Below are 27,434 nucleotides of genomic sequence, written 5' to 3' on the forward strand. Positions count from 1 at the left end.
AAGTGATGGCTACCCTACGCCTAGCCAGCCAGCACCAACATAAGTTGCAACAGTTTAAATAGAATTTTCCTTTTTCTAGGCTTGGGTACTAATCCCAACAGACAGTGCAAGGGGGATAGTTCAATTTGAAGACCTGTAGTGGCCGCTATATGACCGACTACCCCCGTCCAAAAACTCCCCACCAAAGGGCACTCCCAGGCCAGGTGTAGGAACCCCGCGCCTCACGCACCACATCTGGGGCAATTGTCCCTCCTGTCTTCTGAATAACGACTCACCGATTTCGGGGTGAGGTAGGTGCGGTGCATAAAGTTAAAGTGGATAAGCTTAAAGCGTGCATTACAGGACACCCGCCGTGTCAAGATTCCTATGCGCTTATGCTGCCCCTGGTCTAGGGCTGCATCTGTGTCCACCTCCCAGGCCGCCCACGCTGGTGGTAAGGCTATCAACCTTCGTCCTTTGCCACAGGACAGCAAGATATGTAAAGTGTGGGTCATCGGGGGTATCTCCGGGCACCGCGGCCAGACCGTGCGCACTATTGAGCGCAATCCTTGATAATGCAGATATTGACCGCCCCTAAGGCCGAATGACTCCTCCGCCTGCTCGTATGACAAGAAGCACTCCAAAGGGTATAGATCAGCGAGGACCTCACACCCCCCGTTCCTCCATGTGCAAATGACATATGCTGCTCTATGTCCATCATAGGTGCCAATATCCAAATCTGCAGTTCCCTGTGGAATTGGGCAGAGCGCAGAATCCTTTCAATAAAGCGTTGCTATATTGCAGCCGTATGCCTCACCGCATAGGAGAGTTCAGCATTAGCACCGGATCCACGCATCAACGCCACCCGGAGCTCCTGTACCGTGGCCCTTCCCGCCAACAATCGTGTCTCCCACTCGTCCGAGTCTACAAACCACCTGGCTGCCGGAAGGTGCTGCGCCGCATAATAAAAGAGATCAAAGCGCGGAGCCTCCAACCCTCCCTCCTCGAAGGAACGCACAACGGTACTTAGGGCCACTCTGCTACGTCGCCCCGCCCAAAGTAGGGATGTGAGCAATGTGTTGAGGGTCCGGAAAATCCTTGGAGGAAGAGGACACAAGGAGTTTTGAAGGACATACAGCGTCCTTGGCAGCATCACCATTTTGGCGATTGCCAACCGCCCCATTAGGGACAGTGGTAGGGTGTTCCTAAATAGTATGGATTGCCGGAGGGACGTAAGCACCCTATCCGCGTTACGGGCGAGGGACTGTTCCTCGGTCGAGGTCACATGTATTCCCAAGTATCGGAAACTGGTCCACTCCCATCTTAGGCCAAGCTCCGGTAAGTCCTCCAGAGGAACCATGCCAAAGCCGGATAATGGGAAAAAAGGGACTTATTACGATTGAGGCGATCCAGGAGGGTCACAACCTCGGGAGCGCCTCTCTGGGGGTTGTCATTAGAACAAAGCATCATCCGCGTATAACGATAGGACATTGCAGGTGTCCCCCACCTGAATACCCCACTGCTGCAGCTCTGTACGGATCTTGACAGCAAATGGCTCTATAGCTAGAGCGAAGAGTAGCGGCGAGAGGGGGCACCCCTGTCTCGTGCCCCGACCCAGCCGCCACTCCTCCGACCTTGCACCACCCTGACGCACCCCAGCCCTAGGGGAGCTATAGAGGATTCTAATCCAGCGTGCGAGGTTGGGCCCAAAGCCCAATGTCCGGAGGACCTCTTGGAGGTATCCCCAGTCGACGGTATCGAAAGCCTTGGCGAGATCTATGGAGACCAAGACCGTCTGCTCTTCCCTGTTTTGCTCCTCGTGTTGAATGTGGGCCAACCGTCTAAGGTTCATTGCCGTGTTACGCCCGGGAATGAAGCCGCATTGGTCTTGGTGCACTAAATACTCCATGTGGGGTGCCAGCTGGATGGCCAATAGTTTTTCTGAGAATTTTGTTATCCGTGTTTATCATAGTGATCAGCCGATAGGAGGAGGGGTCGTGCTTGTGTGATGTATTCCTATAGGTCCTGAATCGATCCCCCTATTCCTGACCCTATTCTGGTTAGTAAACTAACAAGTTAACTAGTAATCAGCCCTTGAGGCAGAAAATCCCCATGATGCAGATACCGTTATCTGACGCAGTCACACTACGGCACAGGAACGTGTTATCTGATTAGGTCATAACGCTTGCGATCTAATTAGACAAGCGATATTCCTCCAGCCCCTGATAAGGCATACGGAGTTCTCATAACAAATCAAACCTATGACAACCTGGGCAAAACCCTGCGGCCATTGTTTTGATTTCACCGAGAACTTCAGTAAAAGAATGTGCTAACGAGCAAGTCGTATGACATCCTTATTGACGTATCTATGTCCATCCTTACGTCAATCTCGGCACCTTAAAGGTATAAATATTACCGATCTTGCCCTATGCAAACACACGCGTGGTGACGAGACGGAGCAGCCATACTTGCCGAAGCCAAGAGCAGAGCAGACCCCGCTGGCAGCAGCCCCGCCTTCCTGACGCGCTGAGAGACGCGCTGACTTCTCCTGCCGAGAAATCCAGCCCCGGCGTTTCTGGGTAGCCCTCGCAGGCAGCCTGGAATATCGAGACCAGAGAGAGAGATACCATTCCTCATTCATCCTAACTTCCAGGTACAGAACTGAATAACCCCTCACAGAGAATTCTTAAGTTATTCACTTGGCAAAAACAAACTTAACTTAAACTGTAACTTTCTATTCCCGCCCTCGTATTAGACTTAGGTCAGGTACACGGGGTAGGCGTATCTAGAAACACCAGTTGAGTACGTTTAGTCAAATGTATATGTGTATGTAATATATTTTATTCATTTTAAAACATCTTATGGCTTAGAAACCATATCAATGTTTTTACAGTATTATTTTATACTATTGCTTTTAATGTATGCACTTTACTTAACTATAAGTATTGCAATAATATCGATCCATTTCTCTTGTACGAGAAAAGAGACTGATCAATAAATAACACCTTTTTATTGAACACGCCCGTCTCTTCCTTTTCTCTACATTCTGATGAGACTAAGAATGCACGTACTGACCGAGTAAAATAAATTGCCTTTTGTTCACACGACTCTCGAGATATACTCTTGATTAGGGGAGAGCAAAGTTGTCATGTTCTATGGTTGTCAGAAACTAAATCCCTTCTTGTCTAATCAGGGGAGTTAATTCTTTCCTGAACATTCGAGAAAGTTTCTAGTGAACTCTGAGCTAAGCTGGCAAACCCAAAACTTTAAGTCTAGTATCGACAGTAGTAGACCTAGTTAACGTCTGGTCTAGGCCTTTACTGCTGTAGGTATTATTCCAATGCGCAGAGCCTATTGGGATGATAGGAACTACACTACATGGCGCCCAACGCGTTTGGAAAGGGCGATAAAACTAACGTAAGACATTTAGAGTAACTCAGTCGTGCTTTCTCACTCAGACCCCTTTTTCCATAATACTCCAAAGACGTCTGGAGTGGGTGAAAGGTTATATCCGCCAGACCTCGCAGGAGGGAACTCCTATGTATGGTTCTTGGTATAGTCAACGTTGAAGGATAAACAGTTCCAAAATATTGTGCATCTAACCTTTGTTTCCATAAGAAACCTGATCTGCAAACAAAAGAAATAACCATCCTGTCAGTAACATGTCAGACAATGAGGATGAAAGAGAGGCAGTTAGATTAGCAACTGAACTCGCAGCAGCTGATGCTACCATGCAGGCAGCAGACCAGGATATAATACTCATCCCGGTCATCAAAAGGAGATCTATAACTCTAAAACTTATAGAAAATGGACTGACACCTAGAGGTGGCACAGTCATATTCGTAATTGAGGCACACGAATATCGGCAGACAGAGGTATACTATTCATGGATACATTTTCCAGCAGCAAATGCTGTAACAAAGTACTTCCACTATTACAAAATAGAGGAACCTCCTAATGAGTACACTCCTTTCGAGGAGGTGGAAGTACCACTCAAATTTCAAGAGCATTTGCTCTTATTTGATGGCGCCCTAAAACATAATAATCACATCACCAGGCTCGGTCCTTTAGGTAGACCAGGAGCAACGTGGCCGGTCCTAGCCGGATACACACCACATCCAGACATCAATGAGATGCCAGCAGCAGAGCTGTTAACACAGCTAAAACAATTAATAAAAATACATAGACAATTAGTCCAGTATGTGATGCGGACTTCAACAATTCAGCCAGCGATTAAACTCCCACAGCTGACCCCTCACCAGGGGAACACAAATAAAATTACACCACAGAACATCCAGTCCTGCCTAGGTAAAGTACCGGCAAAACGGGAACAAATACCATTCTGGTTGGCACAGAAAATCACCCAAATAGAGGCGGTGTTTCCTGACACCACCCCATTAGAAAAACACAGGATTCTGACTATCTGTCTTCCAATGGGAATCGCACCACACATTGAGGATTGTGACACTTGGGGTACAGTCTTTGCTTCCATCTACACAAAAACGCACGGTGTTCCATCCATTTCGGTAATACCAGATGTGCTAAAACAAATTCAAGATGAATATGGTCCTGAACCCGCTTTAACTCTTGGTATGAAATTACTGAAAGACTTCAAGCAGGTCTCGGCTATATTATTAGCCAACATAAAAGGTGAAGCAGCAAACGTGGCGATCCGCCAGAGGTTAAAAGAGACAGATATAGCAGACCAACCAGCGGAAATTGCCAGAATCATAGAAAAATCCTATGAGGAACTAGGTAGAGATAGTTTAGGTGGAATACCAGTAAAACCGCAACTGATTGAAAGTCCAGAAAAAATATTTTTTAATAATGAATCTACATCACCAAAAAAGAACTGGGATGGAAACAAACAATCCAATCCTAAAGAAAAGAAATTCCAGTCCCGAGGAAGGTCTCCTAGGCGAAGAGAAAAATCTCCGAACCAAAGACACAGGTCACCCCAGAGTGACCCCTCTGGGAATAGATATAACCTTAGAAATAGGGATAATATAAAGAAGCCTGATAGATATCAAGACATTGATACACGTCCCTCTCAATCTTTTCAGACTTCCTCGCAGAAATCAGAAAGAAGAGGACGATCAGAACAAAGAGAAGAGCACGCCAAGTCCAAAGACAAGGAACCTGCTCAACTAAAAAAGAAATTACAATTTCCAAAAAAGAAGGTAGCCAGTATCAAGGTAGTTAACAATGCCGAGAATACTGAGGACACAACTGAAAAACGGAGAGTGGGCTCAGACAATGCTAGACAGTGCAGCAGAAGTGAGCATAGCTCGCAAAGTCCTTATGAATCATCTGGAGACAGTGGACACGAATGAATATCTTCAAGTGGAAACTGCGGACACCAGAGTTAGCAAACCTCACAAAATATACGAAATAACATTGCGTATAGAGGGGGATAAGACTAGGAAAATAAGGGGACTATTTTGGGATAATCTCTCCAAGGGCTATGACATCCTTCTAGCTGAAAAAGACTGGCCACCAGAGTTTGTCAGGGAGTGCCCTCATGGCGAAGAAATAATTATGCCTGCCTTCTCAAATCAAATTCCAATTCATAAAAAATACACACTTGCTAGAAAGTGGGCAGTGGCTCTAGCTCCTGCTTTATATAAAAATCACGTGGGATGGGATGAGGATTCTCCTCCTCACAAAATCCAGTTAAAATCACAACCTACTGCACAAAGGCAGTACCCAATTAAGCAAGAAGCTAAAAAACAGGTAAATGAAATACTAGATCAGCTAGAATACCAGGGGGTGATTGAAACTTGCACCTCACAAATGAACAACCCTTTGTTTCCGGTCTCCAAACCAGACAATTCATATCGTCTAGTTTTGGATTACCGACACCTTAACACATGTTGCAAAACTTTTGCAGTGCAAAACTCACACAGTGCTGCACTAATGAATAACATAGTGCGCAAAAAATACAAAACAACATTAGACATCTCTAATGGATTCTTTTGTCAAAACATAGCCCCAGAGAGCAGATATTTAACTGCGTTCTCAATAAATGGCACTCAAAAACAATTCTGTCGGTTAGCCCAGGGGTACAAGAACAGCCCGGGGGTATTCTCAGCGAGAGTAACAGAATTACTACAACTATATGACGATGAAGCATTATCTTATGTCGATGACATTTACTTAACAGATGATGACTTGGAGACTCACTTGAAGAGAGTGAACACCATAATACTTGGGTTCGCAGCAGAGGGTTACAAATTCAACTTTAAAAAATCCAGAATTGCCCATCTGACAGTCCTATTCTTAGGATATGAGTTATCAAGTGAAGGCAAAAGCCTGGCTGACAATTTCCTAGAGAAATGTGCCGTACTCCAAGCACCTAGAACACTAAAAAACTTACAGTCGATTCTAGGCTTCCTAAACTTCGGAAGAACATACATTGCAAATTACGCAGAAAGGGTCAAACCCCTTTATGATCTGATAAAACCAGATTTTAAAAGATCCAATTGGACTCAAATACACACAGAAATTTTGAGATCCCTACAAACAGACATGCTAATTAAAACAAAATTAGAAACACGTGATAACACACGCAATCTTGTGATTCGAGTCATCCCAGGGAGATGCGGATTCACATACCTGACCTCTAATGAGGGAGAAAAGGTACCAATTGCATTCAAATCACACTTGTACACAAAAGCTGAACAGAAATTCAGCAACAAAGAAAAAATTGTTCATGCAGTTCAAACCGCAATAGCTAGAGAAAAAGATCAAGCAGACGGTAGACATATCACAGTCAGAACAGCCGAATCAGCCTTTGAGGCATTAACAACACCGTGTAATTTACCAACAACAACATTGAATCCGGAATGGATACAATGGGTGAATTCAATCACAACGGACAAAGTATACTACTACTTTGATCCAGAACTAGAAGAAATGGAAAATCTAGAATATGAAAAAACATACCCTCTGCCAATCGACATTCTGCCTTTACGACATTACGCCTGTGTAATCTATACAGACGGACATGCTCAACCCTCCGTTTGGGGCGAACAGGCATACAACCCCACATGCGGGATTACAAAAGAAGTGTGGCGCGGAGGTAAACTAAAACCTCTATTAACAAAAACACACTCAGTAGAAACTAATTCAGAACAACAAACTGAAATATTAGCTTTGAAAATGGCGCTAGATAATGCGGATCGCGAATTCCCGACACTTATAGTGTCAGATTCATATTACTGCGTCAAATCATATAACAAGGATTTGCAGACATGGATTCAAAACGGTTACAAAGATAACACAGATGCACCAATAAAGCAGAAACTGCTCTGGGAACAAATAGCTCTTTTACAAAAAAAAATACCAAAGACTCACGTGACTCACTCACTGAGTTATCAGCGTGATGGCGTTCACGTTGCAGGGAATTCATTGGCTGAAACGGCCGCAGCGGCAGCCACTAAATCGGCTCCCGTAGTTCGAAAAAAGCGTACATTAAAATACATTGACGGTGAAACAGTGCTGGCGGTGAAAAAGTCATCAAAAGGCGACTGCCCAGCGTTACCGATCAACTATCCACTCAATTATACATACATAATCGATGCAAACTCCGTCCCTTTTGCTCGAATCCCTGGAGTGGGGGATAGAGTGATTCCAAACATGGACAGGAGAAACTTGTTAATCGCAGACGCACATATGGGCGAGGGTCTCAGACACCTCAAACTAAAAAATTCTCTGGAAGAATTACAATCAAGGTACTGGTGGCCAGGCATGAGCCTGCGTCACACCATGTTTGTAAAAAACTGCCCAAACTGCAACAGAGATCGCAGTGGGGAGAGAAACAGTTTAATACCTCGTCGTTCTACTCCAGAAAAAATCAGGAGTAAAAAGGAAGGGTTGCGATTAACATATACAGGCTAGTTCCACTTATAATGTAGATCACCAGCACTCGGCTGACGTCCGGACTGTTATACAAAGATTTGCGAGTCTAAATGGCATATACGCTAAGAGCATGCTACGTTTGACCATTGTCTCCACTCTAGCCCTCAAGCCTGAGGGGAAACATGACCAAATGAGCATAGCCCAGCGGGAATCTTCTCACTTCCTTCCTGAGGGTACGGGATGGTGTAAAGAAAAAACCAAGGCATAAAGCAATCTATAGCGGAAAGGATATTAGGTTCGGGAGCTGGGTGGGTCAAACATCTAATAAGTGTCCAACGTAGTCTCAATAACTTGCCAAGAAATTCTCTGAAGTGATTCAGTGCGTACGAATTATTATTTGGAACTAGGATGATGATCTCTGACATTGATAGTCAGACTTCAGTGGTGAAAGAAAAAAGCTTTGATATCAAAGACCGTTTGGCTATTTTGCAGGACTTAAACAAAACAAGAAAAGACCTGAGCAACATAAAGTTGAAACAACAGCCAACAACCACTGAAGAACCACCACCTGTCCCAGCAAGACCTGTCTGGATTCCAAAAGTCGGGGATCTAGTCAGGGAGAAGATCGCGGTAAAGAAGGAATTTGGGCCTTCTTACAGAAAAGCAGTTCCTGTCTTGTCTGTCAACGGGACAAGATCAGTTGTACTACAGCCACTTGCTGGTAAAAAGGAGAACCGAGTTGTATCCATCGACCTGGTAAAACCACAACATGTGGCCGATAACAAACAGTAGGCCAAGTGGACTCCCAATAAGTAGCAGAACACCAAGGTTTGCTACCAGTACAGAGGTCCTAACAAAGAGGCTCATCACATTCGAAACGCCTACAGAAGAACAACAAGGACTATGCAACAATGCAATAGAACTCAGACCTCTGAAAACCCAAATAAAAACATTTAGCAGAGACACACCAATCTATAATGAAGTACCAAACGAAAATGCAAGAAACAGAAATCCTGAAGCAATTGGAACAATTGACAGAACTGCATCCGGCTACTTCATAAACTTCGATGATTCCTCTGAAGGCTTCAGTGAATCAAAGACACAGCCATCATCAAAAACCTTTAAAGATAAAGCTAAGGAACTTTTGAAACAACTGAAAGAAACATATCTGATTTCACCATGGATTGAATTTTGGGTGGGTTTTGGTGCATTTATCCTCATACTTTGGCTCATCATGATACTAACATTGGGACGCTTCATTGAGGGAAAATATGCTAAAATGGACACAGCAAGTCAGAAAATCAACTTGATCCTCAAACCACACACATCTTCACACGTCGAGAAAAGAGAACTTTCTTCAGCCAACTTCACAGCCAACCCGATACCTGGTGGGGTAGCTTGGGACAACACTGACTATGAAATTTATGGTCCGGTCGAGATCCTGAAATATCCACACCAAATTAAGATCTCCTTGAGTGACTTTGTAAAACCAAACTCATTTGCTGATGATTGGGACTTCGAAAGCATTAATAATATGATGTCTGACTTAGTAATGTCTGCTAAATTTACCAAACATGATTATTTGCAGGGTTCTACAAATTATGATAGTATGTACTGTTATAACCACTATGGTAACCATTTTTTACATAGATCTGCACAACCTAGAAATGTTTTAAATTATAATCAATGGGAACATTGTGCAACACCTCCAAAAGGGAGCTCAAGAACCGTTTACGACAAATATTCATATTTTTCAGGTTTTAACACAAGTAATGCTGAAACATTTTATTTTAAATTGTCAAACAAAACAGGGACCAAGACCATGATAACCAACACAAAATTGTTATATTCAGACTCATTCTTTGAAAAAATGAATACTTTTGGGTTTGATTATTGGGACAAAAATGTTGAATTGAAAAGTGTTTGGGGTACAAAAGAATGGCAAGTACAGGGTATAGAAGCTTTGTTTAGAGCCTGCATGATCCCAGAACAAATGATATTTTTAAACGACACTGTTCAACAAACCACCTGTCTTGGCCTAGCCAAAATCAAAGATTTAAATAAACCGTCTATTCCAAAGCCAACAATGTTTAGCAACACTTCTACAGATGAAGAGATAGACGTAAACCATATATTAAACCAAAACAGAACACATCCTGATTGGAAACAGTGGTTGATCTGGCCCACAGATACTAATAACTGTCAAGACAGATTCCTGAACAAAACACAGGGGTTCAAAATGACCAGGCCAGACCCTAGATATCCCCAAAGACATCACCCAGGGATAATAACAACCTACAGTGTTGGCAAATTATGCCTTCAATGGCTACAAACTTCCACACTGGCAGAAATTAAGCAACACCTAACTTTACTTACTGATGGTGCTGACTTGCGTGATTTCACTTTGGGACCACGCAAACAGCGTCAAAAGCGTTTCATAGCAGCCTCTGTATATGCAGCATACAATGAGGCCTGGAAGGTTACTCAAATTGAAACAGCAGAGAGAATACAGGAAATTGACCGTATTAATTTGGAAAAATCACTTTCTGTAGTGGACAATGGGTTAATGACTCTGTCCTCCAGAATTTTTTCTTTGGACAGCATTGTGTCTTCAGCAATCGACATATTATCGCAGGACTTACTGTTATTACAACACGGTCAGTCACAATTGCGTTCTATTGTACAGCTTGGCTGGACGTTACAAAATCTGCGTTCAGGCTATGTGCCTTGGCGTTTAATCAACACAACGTCACTATTCCAAATCTTTAACCTTACTGATAGACAAATCAGTATGGCACAAAAGGGTGCTGATTATACAATCCTGAGCATTGAGAAACTTGAGAGATTACCAGTGACAATGTCAGAACGACCTGTCAGTGAATGGATAATACATGGGATAATAAATATTCCAATCTCAACCTTCAGGTTTCAATACTGCCAAAAATATATACAGGCTGGCATGTACGAGAAATTGGGAAAAGGATACCTTAAAACAACATGGAACCTGCCCTATTCACATGCATGTGTCAGTAATAAAGGACAGAAAGTGTTTCTTAGTGGCAATAATTGTGCGATGTCACTAAGCGGCACGCTTCTGTGTAACGGAATTAGTTTGCATGGAGCCTGTGAAGGGAATTCATACAACCTTTCATGTCACCAGCAAGGCGCACCTGCAACAGAAATAGAACCATTCTTTCAAAGACTCTATAATGGGAGTTACATTCTTATTGTAGACCGCAAATGTTGTAGTCTTATGCCCGGGACTCCTTATCTAGTAACTACGACTGCGAAGGTCAAGTGCTGTGGACGCTCATTGTTCCCCAGCTCCTTCCCAGACAGGGAGGCAAGGGCATGGCCCAATTTGAAAATTACTTCTATTCGAATAGATACTTTAAGCAGAATGAAAACAGTGCTTCTTCAGACGCCTACCAGGCTCTCGTCATCATAAGAAACGTATGATCTACAAGTCGCAAGGACGACTGCAGAGATACATACATTATTATCAACTAATTCCCCCGTACATTTCGCGGAAATCCTGAATGAAATCTTAAATATTTCTGATACCAATGGGGTCTCAAAGGTATTTAAGACAGTATTTTCGATGGCATTAACACCATTCAAAGCCATACTGGGTATTTTTCCAGATTTCGTCCATTCGATTTTTGGCGGACTTCCCCTGATCCTGGGACTAATTGCAGGAATCCTATTCTTAGTCCTTATTTTTCGTTATGGCAACCCATGTCACAGACAAAACTCTTGCGACAAGGGAAGAAACAATCCTAGCCATTGGATACCGGGACCGGATATCAAAAATCCTGGGACTCTCCCGGCTTAGAGACCTGAACATGACTTGGTTTCTATCATTTCGACCAATGTGGCAAAGATGTGTTTTACCAGTATTGAGGTGTCTGCTATGCGGAGAAGAATGCGTGTTAGACACCTGTCTGACACTACAATCGGATGCGCCAATGGATGCAGAAACATTGTTGAGCCCGATCAAGGTTCATGCTTTGTGCTGCCCTCAAAGGCTACCAATCCTGATGACGGCATTCGTGGAAGCTTCACCACTACGATTGATGGGTAGTGAAGTTCAAGATGAAAGCAGCATCGAACAGGTACGACCTTCTGTCAGTAATGCAAATCAGAATGTCAATGGAGACAATCATGCGCAAGAATGCATGATTACACCTATTTCCGAGTTAGTGGAACTTTCCCAGGAAGCTGTTGACAGTTTTTTCGAAAGCCTGAATGATATGATGTTCTCTCCAGAACAGAAATAGAGACTTTTGAGCAAGCTCGCACACGGCGTTCCCTGAATTCGGCCTTCAACTGTAAAAATAAAGTCACATGAACAGATTTTCCCTCCAGTTCACGGACAGCAATTTTTCAGCAGCCCCAAATATTTTTGCATATTTTTCGGGACACTATCTTCTGCTTAAAGTAAAAACTATTCTTAAAGAACTAAGGTTTCTAAATTTTAGATAGCTTATAGACATTAGCTGCCCGCTGATACGTTCATAAATATTTTATTCTGTGATGGAATGGTCTCGAACTTTTTTTCTGTATTAAGAAGCCATTTCATGTGTAATTCTCATATACCAAATAAGCAATAATGTATACAAATGCGATTTCTTTGGCATTATTCTACAGCTTGAGTGCATACAATACATATGTCTGCAATTTTTCCGTATATTTGAAAAATTTCAAAATGCATTTATGTATTTTGGGGTGGTAAGGTATACACTATACTCTATAGTATGTTGTACTATGTTATACTATGCATAGATTAGTAAATATGTACATAGTTAGCGTGGAGTGGGTGTGATGTATTCCTATAGGTCCTGAATCGATCCCCCTATTCCTGACCCTATTCTGGTTAGTAAACTAACAAGTTAACTAGTAATCAGCCCATGAGGCAGAAAATCCCCATGATGCAGATACCGTTATCTGACGCAGTCACACTACGGCACAGGAACGTGTTATCTGATTAGGTCATAACGCTTGCGATCTAATTAGACAAGCGATATTCCTCCAGCCCCTGATAAGGCATACGGAGTTCTCATAACAAATCAAACCTATGACAACCTGGGCAAAACCCTGCGGCCATTGTTTTGATTTCACCGAGAACTTCAGTAAAAGAATGTGCTAACGAGCAAGTCGTATGACATCCTTATTGACGTATCTATGTCCATCCTTACGTCAATCTCGGCACCTTAAAGGTATAAATATTACCGATCTTGCCCTATGCAAACACACGCGTGGTGACGAGACGGAGCAGCCATACTTGCCGAAGCCAAGAGCAGAGCAGACCCCGCTGGCAGCAGCCCCGCCTTCCTGACGCGCTGAGAGACGCGCTGACTTCTCCTGCCGAGAAATCCAGCCCCGGCGTTTCTGGGTAGCCCTCGCAGGCAGCCTGGAATATCGAGACCAGAGAGAGAGATACCATTCCTCATTCATCCTAACTTCCAGGTACAGAACTGAATAACCCCTCACAGAGAATTCTTAAGTTATTCACTTGGCAAAAACAAACTTAACTTAAACTGTAACTTTCTATTCCCGCCCTCGTATTAGACTTAGGTCAGGTACACGGGGTAGGCGTATCTAGAAACACCAGTTGAGTACGTTTAGTCAAATGTATATGTGTATGTAATATATTTTATTCATTTTAAAACATCTTATGGCTTAGAAACCATATCAATGTTTTTACAGTATTATTTTATACTATTGCTTTTAATGTATGCACTTTACTTAACTATAAGTATTGCAATAATATCGATCCATTTTTCTTGTACGAGAAAAGAGACTGATCAATAAATAACACCTTTTTATTGAACACGCCCGTCTCTTCCTTTTCTCTACATTCTGATGAGACTAAGAATGCACGTACTGACTGAGTAAAATAAATTGCCTTTTGTTCACACGACTCTCAAGATATACTCTTGATTAGGGGAGAGCAAAGTTGTCATGTTCTATGGTTGTCAGAAACTAAATCCCTTCTTGTCAAATCAGGGGAGTTAATTCTTTCCTGAACATTCGAGAAAGTTTCTAGTGAACTCTGAGCTAAGCTGGCAAACCCAAAACTTTAAGTCTAGTATCGACAGTAGTAGACCTAGTTAACGTCTGGTCTAGGCCTTTACTGCTGTAGGTATTATTCCAATGCGCAGAGCCTATTGGGATGATAGGAACTACACTACACTTGTGCCCCCCAGGTTTGAGGATCATACAGATTTCCCCTTGAGCCATGCTCTGTGGGAGTTCTTCTCTCTCGAACGCCTCCAGGTACACCTGTAAAAGCAGCGGGGCTAAATTATCCCTGAATTCGTGATAAAATTCCGGGGGAAACCCATCGCTTCCCGGCGATTTGGCACGCGGGAGGTGGGCCAGCGCCCCATGAACCTCAGGCAATGTCAGGTGTGCGTCCAGCTCCTCCCGATCCAAATCCGAAAGGGTCGAGACAGGTAGCCCCTGTAGATAGGGGATATAAGAGGCCTCAAAAATATCTGCGTCCGCGGAGTATACTTGCTGTAGATGGCAATGGAGAACCTCTAGGAGGGCCTTCTCTGAGTAGACCAACTCTCCGTCTCGGTCCCGAAGGCCAACAATGCGCTCGGGGGTCTGCTCCCGTTTCAGAATCCAGGCCAATAGCCTCCCTGACCTATCACCCTCTCTGTGGAGGCGCTGCCGATATTGGCCCAGGGTGTATTTGTCGAGCCTATCTAGGATATCATGGAGCTGCGTCTGGGCAGTGTGTTCCTCCCGCCTCTGTAGTGCGGTAGGGTCCACCACATGTTGGGTGTTCAGAAGGGTATCTTCCGCCTTTTGGAGATCTTGGAGGAGCTGCTTTCGGACACCATAGGTGAGTCCCATGCAAGTGCCCCTCACTACCGCCTTCAGGGCTTCCCACTTGGTGGCCAGGGACATGCTGCCCTCCCCCCAGTTAATGTTTATATAGTCTTCGATGGCTTTACCCACGTGATCCTTTCCCACTTGGTCCTGGAGGATATCCACTGTGACCCTCCAAGTCCGGGGGCGGACAACCTGTGGCTCTCATTGAACCATGCAAGCCAGGAGTGGTCCGACAGGAAACGGGCTTGATGCGTTATATCCACTGGCATGGTGGGTTCGGCATTCGCTATCAATACTCTGTCCAGGCGGCTGTATGTACTATGTGTGAGGGAGAAGCATGTGTACACCTTCTGTGCCGGGTGTCGGAAGCGCCAGACGTCCACTACCCCTACGTTTTCCATGACCTCTTTAAGCTGTGTAGTCACACGGGGTTTTGTACCCGCCCGGGGTGGGAATCTATCCAACACATGGTCAAGGATACAGTTGAAGTCTCCAAACCAAAGCAACGGTGTACCCAGGTCATGAAGCAGGGCATTTTGCAGAGACCCGTAGAACGTCGGGTCATCAATATTGGGTGCATAAGAATTCAAGATAAACAGGTCCCTGCCATCAAGCTCGGCCCTAAGAAGCAGGTAGCGATCCTGAATGTCCGCTTCCATATACTGGATTGCGAACGGTACCCCAGGCGCCACCCAAACAAGAACCCCCCTAGCATAGAGGTAGAGAAGGACGCATGAAACAGCTGACCACGCCATTTTTTCCCCAATTTCTGTGCCCCGTCTTCCCCAAGGTGGGTCTCCTGCAAGCAAGCAATGGATATTTTGTGTCTTCAAAGGAAGGAGAGGACTCTATATCGTTTAGTGCATGTGCCTAGCCCCCTCACATTCCAGCTCATAAATTTATACCCCATGATTTCCAGTAGAATTCACACTGCTGTATCAGACTGTTCACAGAGTATGTCCCCACCAGTGCCCGACCTGCAAAACCAATAATGCCTAAAGCATGTCCCCTCAACGTCCCCTTCAAATAAGCCCCCCCCACCCGCGAGCAAATTATCAGCAACAACCATATACGCCAAGATGCCCTTACCCTGCTGGTGCCAGGACGTGCACAGCCTCCCCATTCGCCCAACGAGGCAAATACACTCATGAAACAATCAAAGAAAACCCCCCCAGTTCTCCCCCCTCCTAACTCCCTGCCAGACCCAGTGCTAATACAAAAACATACGTACCGGGCTCGACTAGGCGGCCCAATTCCAGACTCACTCATCTCCCCATCCACACTCCCCCCCCTCCTCATTCATTCATACATTATACACAGCGGGGAAACCCTCCTGCAAAGGATATGTGACACGGGCCCCACACTCTGAAGTGGGCCCAACGCATTCCGAGGACCTGCCATTGGCCAAGCATGTTATACCCTCAGTCTATAGGTCCCTTCAAGAAGGATCCGCTGCCTTGGGAGTCCCAGTCCCCCCAGTCTCTGGGACCGCCGGAGCTGTGAGCGGCGTGCTCTCTGCCGTGACCTGCAGTGTTTCCGGGACCAGTATATCTTCGGGCTCTTGTGGCTTCAAGGCTCCTGTCTCGTCTTCAGCATCCGACCGGGCCAGATGTAGAGCCCCATCGACCCCCACAGTGACCCTGCGGCTCTCCTCGCTTTCTGCGGCCTCGGAGCGGCGTCTTCGCCTGTTGGAGCGTTTCCATGGTGGTCCAGTTCCCCATTTCTCACGCGGTCCCCCATGTTCAGCTGGCGGTAGGTCCTCTCCCCTGATCTCCAGCCATTCCCAGACCTCTTCCGGGGAATCGAAGAAGTGCGCCTTTCCCTGGGACAGCACCTTGAGTTTGCCGGGTATAGCAGCATGTATTGCAGGTGCATCTCCCGGAACTTCTGCTTAACTCCCAAAAAGGACTTTTCACTGCTCTTGGACTTGTTGGGTGTAATCCTGGTAAAGGGGGATTCTGCTGTTTTCAAAGGAAAGATTTGCTGTTTCCCTTGCCGCACGTAGAATACAGTCCCTGTCCTGACAATTTTGATTCTTGGCAATGAGTGCCCGCGGCGGGGCACCCGGCCGCGGTCGGGGGACCAGAGCCCAGTGCGCTCTCTCAATCACAAAGACCTCCGAGAGGCCCCTTGGGCACAACTGAGTACGAATCCAGTTCTCGAGGAAACGCTCCGCATTGCCCGCCTCTGCCCGTTCCTGCACCCCAAGGACCCTGATGTTGCTGCGACGCGCCCTTCCTTCCGCATCCTCCGCTCTCCTCTCCAGGGCACCCGTCGTGGCCGAAAGCTGTGAGACCGTCTTCCTAAGGGAGGCCACCTCACCCTGCAACTCTTCTATGTTGCCCTCGGCATCGGAGACTTTATCCGCCACCTTTCAGAGGTCCGTCCTCAATAGGTTGACATCGATGGACACCGTTTCTATTTGGCGCTCCAGCGCAGTGTGGGATCCCTGGATCGCTCTCAGCAGCTCTGCCCGGGAGGGCTCGCCAGGGGTCTCCGCTCCCTCATCTTGTCCCGACTGCCGCGTAATCCGCTGTGATGGTAGCTGCTGGGTGGTGTACTGCGTTCTCGTGTTGGGTTGCGTGGAGCAAGACATCCTGTCCTTGCGCATTACCTGAGCCCCAAGCGTCTCGACCAGTTCTCCGGGGGGGGGGGGGGGCAACAAAGGCTGCACCCTGCAATGCCCGCACTTTTGTGGCACAGTTCGCCCCCCAGGCCCTAGATGCAGTCTGCAGCTCCACTCAGCAGCCGATCTCCACTCCTCCACCAGGTATCTGCCGCTGGCAGAAGGCCGCCAGTATCTATGGAGTGTCTTTCTCTGGTATACGTGACCCCAGCAGGGGAGCATGACCCACCGTTCTCTCCCCACCGAGCCTCCAACACTTCAGAAGGGGGGGGGAATGCGGCATAGCGACGCAGGAGAGCCACCAGGTGTTTGGGTCGCACTCGGTATCTCTGCGGAGGTGGTACCGCCCCACAATGGCCAGTACTCGGGGCATGCATTGCAGGGGGATCCTGGGAGAGGACTCCGGTTCACCAGTGCCCCCCAATTCTTTCAGGGTGTCGTGTAATCCGGGATCTCCCCAGTGAATCTATGTGCAAGGGAGCAAAGATTTGGCCCGGCCCCTGCTGCAGGCACTCCCGCGAGGGGCGTGGTCCGCTGAGTCTTTTTGGCGGCGTCCCTTCAGGATACGGGCCCCCGGCATTTTCAGGTCTCCGGGGCTCGCGGGCCTGTCTACGCAGTTGGGCAGCCCGAGCCGCCTCCTCCCATCAGCGCTGGCTTGTGCTCGTGGTCCCCGGGATTCCCGGTCTCTCCTCCAGCTGGGGGCTTATGTGTGGTGTGGGTGAGCCGTGTCGGGCTATCTGGGGACAGCGGGCCTCCCAACTGGCCGGCCGAGGCTCCCCGCCGGTCTCAAGGGCCGCACTCACCTGGGTCTGTGGCGCCGCCTCCGCAGTTATGTAGGCCGCAGACTGGGGCCTCTCCCAGCAGAGGGCCGCTTCTGATCGTTCTGCCGCAGGATTTGTCTCGGTCCGCCGAGACCTCTCAGCCGGGGAGCGCCCCTCCCTCCGGGCAGCGTCGCCAGGATCGATGAAGTTCCCCACGAAAAGGGGGGGAGAGGCACCGGGAAGGAGGGCCAGACGCCGTGTCCGCCACAGCCGTCTCAGGACCCGCGACAATCAGCACAGGTCTCAGTCGACCCCGGCAGGTATCCTCCCAGGTCTCCCCAAGACGGAGCCCCAGTTGGCAGCGGGCCCCGTCGTCCGATGAGCGACGCCGTGGGCGCAGTGTCTGCGGGCTGTAGCCGGCACCCAGCTCCGTTGCTCCGTCGCCTTCTTAGAACAGGCCGCAGAACCGGCCTCGCGTAGTCAGAGATCCGGGGCACCACAGCACCAGCAGTTTCCACGGCTTCACTCGCGGGGGACCGCCTCTTTTTGCCCAATTATTGGGCCACAGATAGAAGGGGAGCTTGCGACCCCCGATTCTGTATCATAGGACCCCCACCAGGATAATTATACAGGATTTCAGGGTCCGTTGGCCGGGGCTGGTGGAGCTCACGTCCTGTCGGCCATGCTGCTTGGCCACGCCCCCAAGGATAATGTCTTTAGAGGAAGATGGGAGTTCCTCTTCCAGATTGTAGAATTCTTGATCGTCCTCATCAAGGTCAAAGACATTCTCATCAGGTATGACTGAGAACTCGACATCGTTGAATTCGTTATTTCCCACATTGTAAAGAGCGTTATGATATTTTGTGCTCTAGGGACACCCAGATGTTTTATGTCGCCAGGGACACCCAAATAAGTCGTGCCGCTAGGGACACCCAGGGATTTCGAGGTGCGGGGACCTCCAATAGTAGATGAGGTGTTAAGACCTCCCTGATTTGGTGAGATGCTAGGACCTCCCATATTGCTCTCATCAATATTTTTACTTTTCTTTAATCTTTTACCCCTTAATTCAGAGACGTCATCAGAGTAGATGGGGTTCGGAATCTCTGTGACCTCGTCCTCGTCGGGGAGTGACGTTTTTGAGGACATGATCTGACTTAGGGTCTCCATCATGCAGGACCTCATTTCTTTATGAATGATTTTTTTAAGTGCCTCATTGTCGATGTTAGGAGTGGGGGCAGAAGCGTCATCTGAATCATAGTCAGACATGGCGCAAAAGTTGTTCGTTATGATAGAGCAGTTAATCCTTTTTTTCGGGGGGAGTGGTAGTAAAGCCCTTTGAGAAATGTAAGTTAAGGTAAGGTAATGCCCAAAATAAGGGAGATTTCCCTTTGGGGTTAAAGATAATACCATTAAAACAATCTAGATTTCTCTTTTAAAGGTAGAGGGTTAAACAATGCTCAAATAACCCTTTTTCTGATACTTCCTCTTTGTTTTTGTGCAGCAAAGATTACTGAAATTACACTTGCGGTGGTTGTGTAGCTCGAGTAGTGGCAGCTGATCGTCTCCAAGGGTCGAGCAGCTGACGCTTGTATGCTCGAGACGATCAGCTGACGCTGCGTTGTCAGGCTCCTCGCAACAGGAGGACGTGGTGTTCCTGTTGCCAAGGAGCCTTCCTCTAATCCCATACATAATGTAGCCGCAGTTCTTGTAATTAAATTAACTGACACCATTCGTCACAGGCCTGTTGTCCTCTGTCCCTGGAGATGTCTACCTGGAGGTTTGTCTAGATAGGGTATATCGAGCAGACCCAAGAACATCTCTAACATAGCAGTGGCTTGCTAAGTCCTGATCATGTACCACTACCATTTGAAGATGGAAGTGGTCCTATGGAAGGCAAGAGAAGTTGGTGTGGCTAGTGATGGGCAGTGAAAAGAGACCTGTCTGTCCGCCCATATAAATTAGGTGGGCAGATACAGAGGTCAACCTCCGAAAGCCCTTACTCCGTTGGGCCATCAGAGGTGTCTAATCATGGCGGAGCCAGAGTAGTCTCCACCTTGGTTATACCAAAGGTTCACCCGCATTTAAATCAGGCAGGAGGGCTATTATGTTGGTGGTAAGTATTCTCTGTCGCCTTTGCAATAGAGTACCAACAATGGTGCAAAGCTCAAAGTTATTTAGACTACCTTGTCTCCATAAATCCAAGGATAAAATAGCGCCTACCATAGTGGCAAGTAAATACAACAGTGGGTTTAACGTTTCTTCAACAAAAATCATGCTTTGTGACAAGGGATACTTCCCTGGATGGTTGGGGAGCACATCCACAGGAGTTTTCTGTAAGTGGCCTATAAGCAACAGAGGAAACTCACCTTCATGGCAGTATCCTTTAAATGACAACTATTGCTCTAGGTTTACAGTCCTTCCTTCCATCCACAAATAAAAGGAAGTTCGGTACTGAACAGAATAGACAACAAACAAATAGGGTGGCAATTGATATCGTCCCCTGTCCTAGGAAACTCAATTTCAGTTAACAGCAGAGCGTGTCTCAGTAATAGACAGTGCATTCGTAGACTGAATGCCGTCTGTACCGGATTACTAGTGGACTCTTTCTGTACTCGGAGGACACTGCTGGACTCCAAACGCCATTACGGGTCGTTTCAATATACGTATGCATCTTTTTGGACAATAATAACTTCTTGACTTTGAAGATTGGTTATTTTCCATATACTTGGGAACTTTTAAATACTATTTGGAATGTGGAAACACTTATGAATAATTATATTGGTGGATGCCGTGGACCCACGTTGGCACACCTTTTGCTTCTCTAGTATATTTTTGACTCTAGCCATAGCCCTGAAGAAGTCTTTTGGTTACCAGACCAAGACGAAACACGTGATGGCAACTGTTATGTTCTCTTGGTGAAGACCGGATTGACTAATGAACTGGAAAATAAATGAAGATGAATATGAAGACATTCTGACTTATTGAATTTAATTTGGACTTTGATATTGATTTTTTTAGCTCAGGATATACCATTTGTTCTCCATTCGCAGACTTCTTGATCTGGGCATACGAGGAATGTTACAAGTGGGAACATTTTGTCAGGCTCACCTTGACAAAATGTTCCAACCCTGGATGAAACCGAAATGGCCTTCCTGTTACCGAATCACAACAAGAAATGTTGCTACTCTGCCAGCAGGCATATGCAACTAGGGTCTTGGGGAAATGCGTTAGCTTCATCAGCGACCTATGCTTTCACTCTCCCCCTCTATCTTTGATAGCAAGAGTAATAATCAAGATGAAGAAGGAACCATGCCGACCGATCCGAATAGCCCTGTGATGGTCAAGACAGTTCAGTTTCACATAGCTTCTTCACTCATCAGAGCAAAATCAAACATACCATTACCGTCTCTACCATACGTGCTTTTTCATAACAGGCGCCAAGAACTGCACCTGGATCCAGCATCTCTACGCTTATTAGCATGGCTTCTGAATTCAATGAGTTTCACCATTTAAAAATTCAAAGTGACTGCAGAAACATGTTGCTACATGCTAGAGCAGAGTCCATAAACAAAATCTTATGAAGCTAAGTGATAACTCTTTTGCATTTGGTGTACTCTCCACATCAAAATCATATTCTTTCATATCTATTACAATTATCTTGCTTAGGTCTGAGTTATACGTAGCTGCAATCTTATGTTACATAAGGGAACAAAAAAGCCTACTCTCTGGTCTCAAAGATTTATAAAAGAGTGCCAGAAAGGCCTATTTAAGGGTTTTTCACTGCAGGAACATCTGTCAATTTCTTGGCACCTTAATACTGTAGTGTCTCAACTCATGAAAAAGTCATTTTTTGTCAATGCACAAAGCAGACATAAAATTTCTCTCTTGGAAACTCGCTCTCCTTTAGGATTTTAGCTCCATATTACAAACTAATCGATGCTTCAGATCCATATTATCAACAGACTTTCGCCTAATGAATCTGTTATTTATAAAAAAAATCTTTAAGAATCTCAGCAAGCCAGCTGAAAAGATGCTTAACACTCTGGATGTCAGGAGGTGCCTAATGTTTTACTTATAAAAAACTAGCACGTTTAGAAAATCAGAAAGATTGCTTGTAGCTTATGATCCCCCTAGAAAAGGATAATTTGTTTCCAAACAAACTGTGGCACGCTGAGTGTCTGCTGACATTGTATAGTGCCATTATAAGGTAGGCCACACTTTGCAAGGTAGGATTTCAGCACATTCAACCTGAAGTATATGCACATCAGGGGCACTTGTACACCTTTTGTTTATTGGTAGACATAAGCGGGACTGCAACCTGGAAGAACAGTAATACTTTTTCCCAACACTCTTGCCTGGATTCTGCTACACAGAGGGGCACTGCAGTTGGTCAAGTGGTTTTGCCTTTATTTTATTTGTTTCCTGCCATCCGAAAAATTGTATGATACTAATGACTTCTTGTTATTCTGATTCAAGCATGTGAATCTATGAAAATTCCAATTCTGAAGAAGAAAACTATTACTTACCTGTAACTGCAGTTCTTCAGAGCTGGTATCTTTCATAGATTCCTATGGGACGCACCCTCCTCCCCTTTTGAGATTCACCTGTTTGTATTGTACCTTCACACAAGTGCTCTATTGAAATCTGGAGGATATTAGCATCTCAGGGTGTGATCTCCACACTGATTGTAGCCAGATTGGTTAAAGTTTGGTGCTTTTATATGATGTTAAAAGGATAATTAAAGTCCGTGTTACAGCCTTAGAATTATGTTTTGACTTTAGATCAGCTATTTTGGCTTACTGTGGGACTTCAAGTCTGACTACTGGCATGATTTAAGCATGTGGGTCTACGAAAAATACCAATTCTGGAGAACTGTAGTTACAGGTAAGTAACTTTTTTCTTTTCCACCATAAGACGACTCTGCAAACGTGAACAAGGAATCAAAAGTCATTCTGTTCTAACTGTGTGATATTTGTTGAGAGCCCAGAACCACATAATTCCAGAGGCCTTGTATAGGACGCAATTATTTCTGAAAAATTAGATAGGATTTATAGTTTATTTTGTTTTTTTTAACTATTTAGAACACTAAAAGCACATTTTGACTGCCTGTCATGTACAGAAAATAGAAGTTATTCATAATGCATGTTTTAAATTTCTATTTTTAAAATAAAATACAATGAAAAGAATATATTCCTAGTATTTCTTAAAAAAAATGGTATAAGACTTGAATAAGTGTTTTCTGATTTTCAGTCTGTTGTGACCCTAAGCCTTTGACATACACCCTTTAATAGTTTGTGCGTTCATGTTTCCCATACAATTAAGCCTGATATGTATGTAGCAACCATGTATCATCAGAAAGGCCCTGCCACGTTTGTTAAAAGGTTTACTTTCTGACTTACAGAGTGTTGCTGTAGCAGAATTTCTGATGAGGCCAGGCGAACGAAGAAGAGCACGGTGAGTAGCGCTTTAATGGGACTATCATGTAGCTTTCCACGTTGGTTGATTAGCACAGTCAAAGAGAATGCAGATTCTCCAGTATTGGGGTGTCTTTCATAGATTCACATGCTTGAATATTCCCCGTCGTCGAAGTGGGAGTCCCACGGTAAATAATATAGCAATGTAGCCATAACACAAGCATATATACATTGAGAAAGCAAAAACAATAGAGTTTTTCCTTGATAGACAACATATCACTTCTATGATATATCTTAGTCATTATGTTTTGGTCCGAATTCCGGCCAATCAGGCGTCAGCACCCTCTTAGAATGTTCTCCTCAGAGGCTCAGGCCCTCAGATTTTCTACGGCACGTCGTATGAAGGGAGTCTCCCTGAGCTCTGCTCAGTTTTCTTCTATTTTTCTCTCAGGAATTAAGTTTTTGGGAATGTCTACCACCAAGAAGTCCCTCTTCAGACATTGTGGTTCCTGTGGAAAGCAGAGACTTCATTCTGAAGACCCTCATAAAAAGTGTATATATTGCCTGTATCCTGAACATCACGTTAAGGATTGTAAGATATGTAGAATCTTCTCTCAGAAGACCTTGAAGGACAGAGAAGGCCGTCTCCTGCTGTGGCTACAGAAGTTGAAGACTTCAGAGAATCCTGTCTCTGATGTGGAGAGTGTGTCTTCCATCAAAACTTCTTCATCTATGAAGAGAACAAGTGAACATCAGAAGACATCTCCTAAACCTAAAGGGATGAAGAAACATCACAAGGATGAACCTTCCACTTCAAAAGGGATGAGTTCTCCCTCTCAGAGTCTTCCTACACCTGTTACGCCCTCGAGATCTGACTCTGAGGCATCTAAGACTCCATCTATGCAGTTTTTACCTCAAAAACTGCTTATCTCGTTGACGACTTCATCATCGCTTCCCCGGTCAATGAGAGCTGCCGTCGTCGAGTCTACGTTGACGACTTTCGCATCATCATCTATGAAGACGGCCTGGATCCTGTCGTCGGCATCTTCGCCGTCGACGATTGTATCTGTGAAGGTGAGGCCTATCTCGTCGACTATACCGTTGACATCGTCGACGATATCATCCAAGCAGAAGAAGAGGAAGGCTTCGTCGGCTCTTGCTTTGTCGTCGACGGCAGTCTCGTCGACAACAGCTTTGTCGACGGTGGCTCCGTCGGTGATGGCTTCGTCGGTGGCGGCAGTCTCGTCCGCGGTGGCTCCGTCTGCAGTGGTTCTGTCGGCGATGGCTCCGTCAACGGTGGCTTCGGCGACGGTGGCTTCGGCGGCGGTGGCTTCGTCGGCGGTGGCTTCGTCAACGGGGCTTTGTCGGCGGTGGCTTCATCGACGGTGGCTTCATCGACTGTGGCTTAGTGGACGATGGCTTTAGTTCCACTGAAGTCTTCAAGTTCTCTTCTTCATCAACGCGATTCGTCTTTAGAGGCCCTAATGCCAATTGAAACCCCTTCTCAGCCTCCAGCAGAGTTATTTTCTTCAGATGATGAAGATTCTGATGATGATGATAGGTTCAGGGCGGCTCGAAGTCTTTCGGAACTGCTCATAAAATGTCAGGACTCAGATGAGGAGGAAGACCTGGAAGAAGAAAAAGAAGAGGACGATTATTCAATATGTGGAATGCAACCTGAGCCTGAACCTCTCATGTCACAGATGCCTTTGACTCTTATCTCGAATCTACAGTATATGCTGGATGATTATAATCGCCATTTCCCGAGGTCAGTACAGACCTCTCCATCACCTCAACCACCTACTCAAGCCACTAAAGACCCTTTGGTGACACCTTCTGAGTCGCCAACCTGGACACTACAACAGACCCCTCACGTTTTACAAGAGGGCAATGATGATGACAATGAGGATGGTGAGAGGGAAGAGGGTGAGCTGGATGATAGATCCATACTTTCAGAATGGGACAACTACCAAATTCAGACGCCATCCCTCACTCCAGCTCCTCTAGATTCCCCATCAGTAGACATTGGCAGTTTTCATGCACTCATGTAAAGAGCAGCGAAAAGATTCCAACTTCCCATGACGATAACCGAAGAAGATTGCTTCTTATATGATTTTAAAGAGCAGCCTCAAAAACAAGTGCGCAATATTCCCATCATTGATTTCATTTAGCAATAAGGACTTAAAATCATGCAAAATCCTAATTCCATTTCAGCCATTCTACCGAGGCTGGACAAAAAGTACAAGGCACCCGCAAATACACCTGCTTGTTTAATTTCTCAGACAAAGCCTGATTCCATCATTACTCAGGCGGCACAGCGCAGATCAAGAAATCCTTCATCTCCAATATCCTCACCACCTGACCGTGAAGGTAGGCGCCTTGATGCTATAGGCAAAACATTTTCAACAATGGCAGCAACAAGAGTCTGGGCAGCCAATTCAATGGCCATTCTTGCCAGGTACGACCAGCAAATGTAGTCGGACATTTCCGGTCTAGTTCTATTAATACCAGAATCTTAAAAGGCAGAGGCATTGAAAATTCTTCATGAGGGAGAAAAGATTTCTTCTGAGATGATTGACTGCTGCATCAACGTCTCTTCCACTGGTTTCCGCCTTTTGGCTGGGGCTGCGGATCTCAGAAGACAGGGCTGGCTAAAGGCCGCGTCTTTTCCTCGAGAGGTACAATCAAAAATATTAGGCATGCCTTATGATGGGGAATCTTTGTTTGGCCAACATATAGATAATGCCCTTCAGACAATAAAGAAAGACACCGACATGGCCCATGCTCTTGGAACTCTCCAATTTAAAAGGCAAACTTTTCGAGGTGCATGAGGTCGTGGGTCCTCTTCCTCCTTTCGAGGTACTTCCAGTCAATATAAACAAGGGCAACAACTATATTCCTCCCAGAGTCAGCCATTGTACAGGCAGCAACACTCTTCATCCTACACACAAGACAGAGGTAAATCCTCTTACAGAGGAAAGGACTCTTCCAAGAAACAATGACTTTAATCACAAACTATTTCTAGCCCCGCCCGATTGTTCACGGGTTGGAGGTCGAATCTCACACTTTTACTCAAAATGGTCACAAATTACTACAGGTCAGTTGGTCCTGGATATTGTATGCAGGGGTCATGCATTTGAATTCCTAAAAATTTCTCCCACTTCTCCACCAAGAGGTCCACCTCCTGCCCATTGAAGGAACTTTTAAACCACCTCGCAATTCTAATAGGGAAAGGTGCGATCGAAGTGGTGCCAAAACTCCAAAGGGGCAGAGGATTTTATTCGAGGTTCTTCCTCATACAAAAAAAGTTGGGAGAACGGCGTCCTATTCTGAATCTACGTGCCTTAAACAAATACATCAAAAAACAAAGGTTTCGCATATTGTCCCTTCAGGAGGTACTTCCTTTACTTTCTCACGGAGAATATATGACAACTTTGGATCTCCAGGATGCTTATTTTCATCTACCAATTCTACGAAAGCACAGAAAGTTTCTCAGATTCAGAGTAACCGGAAAGGACTTCCAATTCAAAGTTCTTCCTTTCGGACTTCGTTCTTCTCCCCGTGTGTTCACCAAGGTCCTCGCACCGGTGGCAGCTTACCTTCGCCTGTAAGGAGTACAAATCTTTCCATACCTGGGCGACTGCCTGCTAAAGGCACGGTCATTCGAGCAGGCTTCTAAACATACTCAAATCTGTAGGAGCCTCTTTCAGTCCCTGGGCCTCACATACAACATGGAAAAGTCTTAATTTCTCCCTGCTCAAAACAGACTGTTCTTGGGAGCCATTCTAGACACCAAGCTAGCAAAAGCCTTTGTGTCGCACGAAAGACGTCTGCGTCTTCACAACTTAGCAGCCTCCCTTCTATTAAAAGACCCGCTTCTGTCCAACAGTTGAAATCTTTCCTAGGGATGTTGTCCTCTTGCATCCCTCATGTCCCTCACTGCCGGCT

The 27,434-nt window shown here is 45.7% G+C and overlaps 1 protein-coding gene across 1 annotated transcript in view; it reads left to right on the forward strand.

Moving 5' to 3' along the window:
- The window catches only part of LOC144752809 (uncharacterized), a 489,465-nt gene that overhangs the window by 115,947 nt on the left and 346,084 nt on the right, over positions 1-27,434 (forward strand). The window contains exon 3 of the mRNA XM_078640658.1: positions 23,474-23,526. The gene's annotated coding sequence lies outside the window, so the exon portion shown is untranslated. The remainder of the gene's footprint in view (positions 1-23,473; positions 23,527-27,434) is intronic.

Source organism: Lissotriton helveticus, chromosome 5_1 (genome assembly GCF_964261635.1).
Source record: "Lissotriton helveticus chromosome 5_1, aLisHel1.1, whole genome shotgun sequence".
NCBI classification, from domain to species: domain Eukaryota; kingdom Metazoa; phylum Chordata; class Amphibia; order Caudata; family Salamandridae; genus Lissotriton; species Lissotriton helveticus.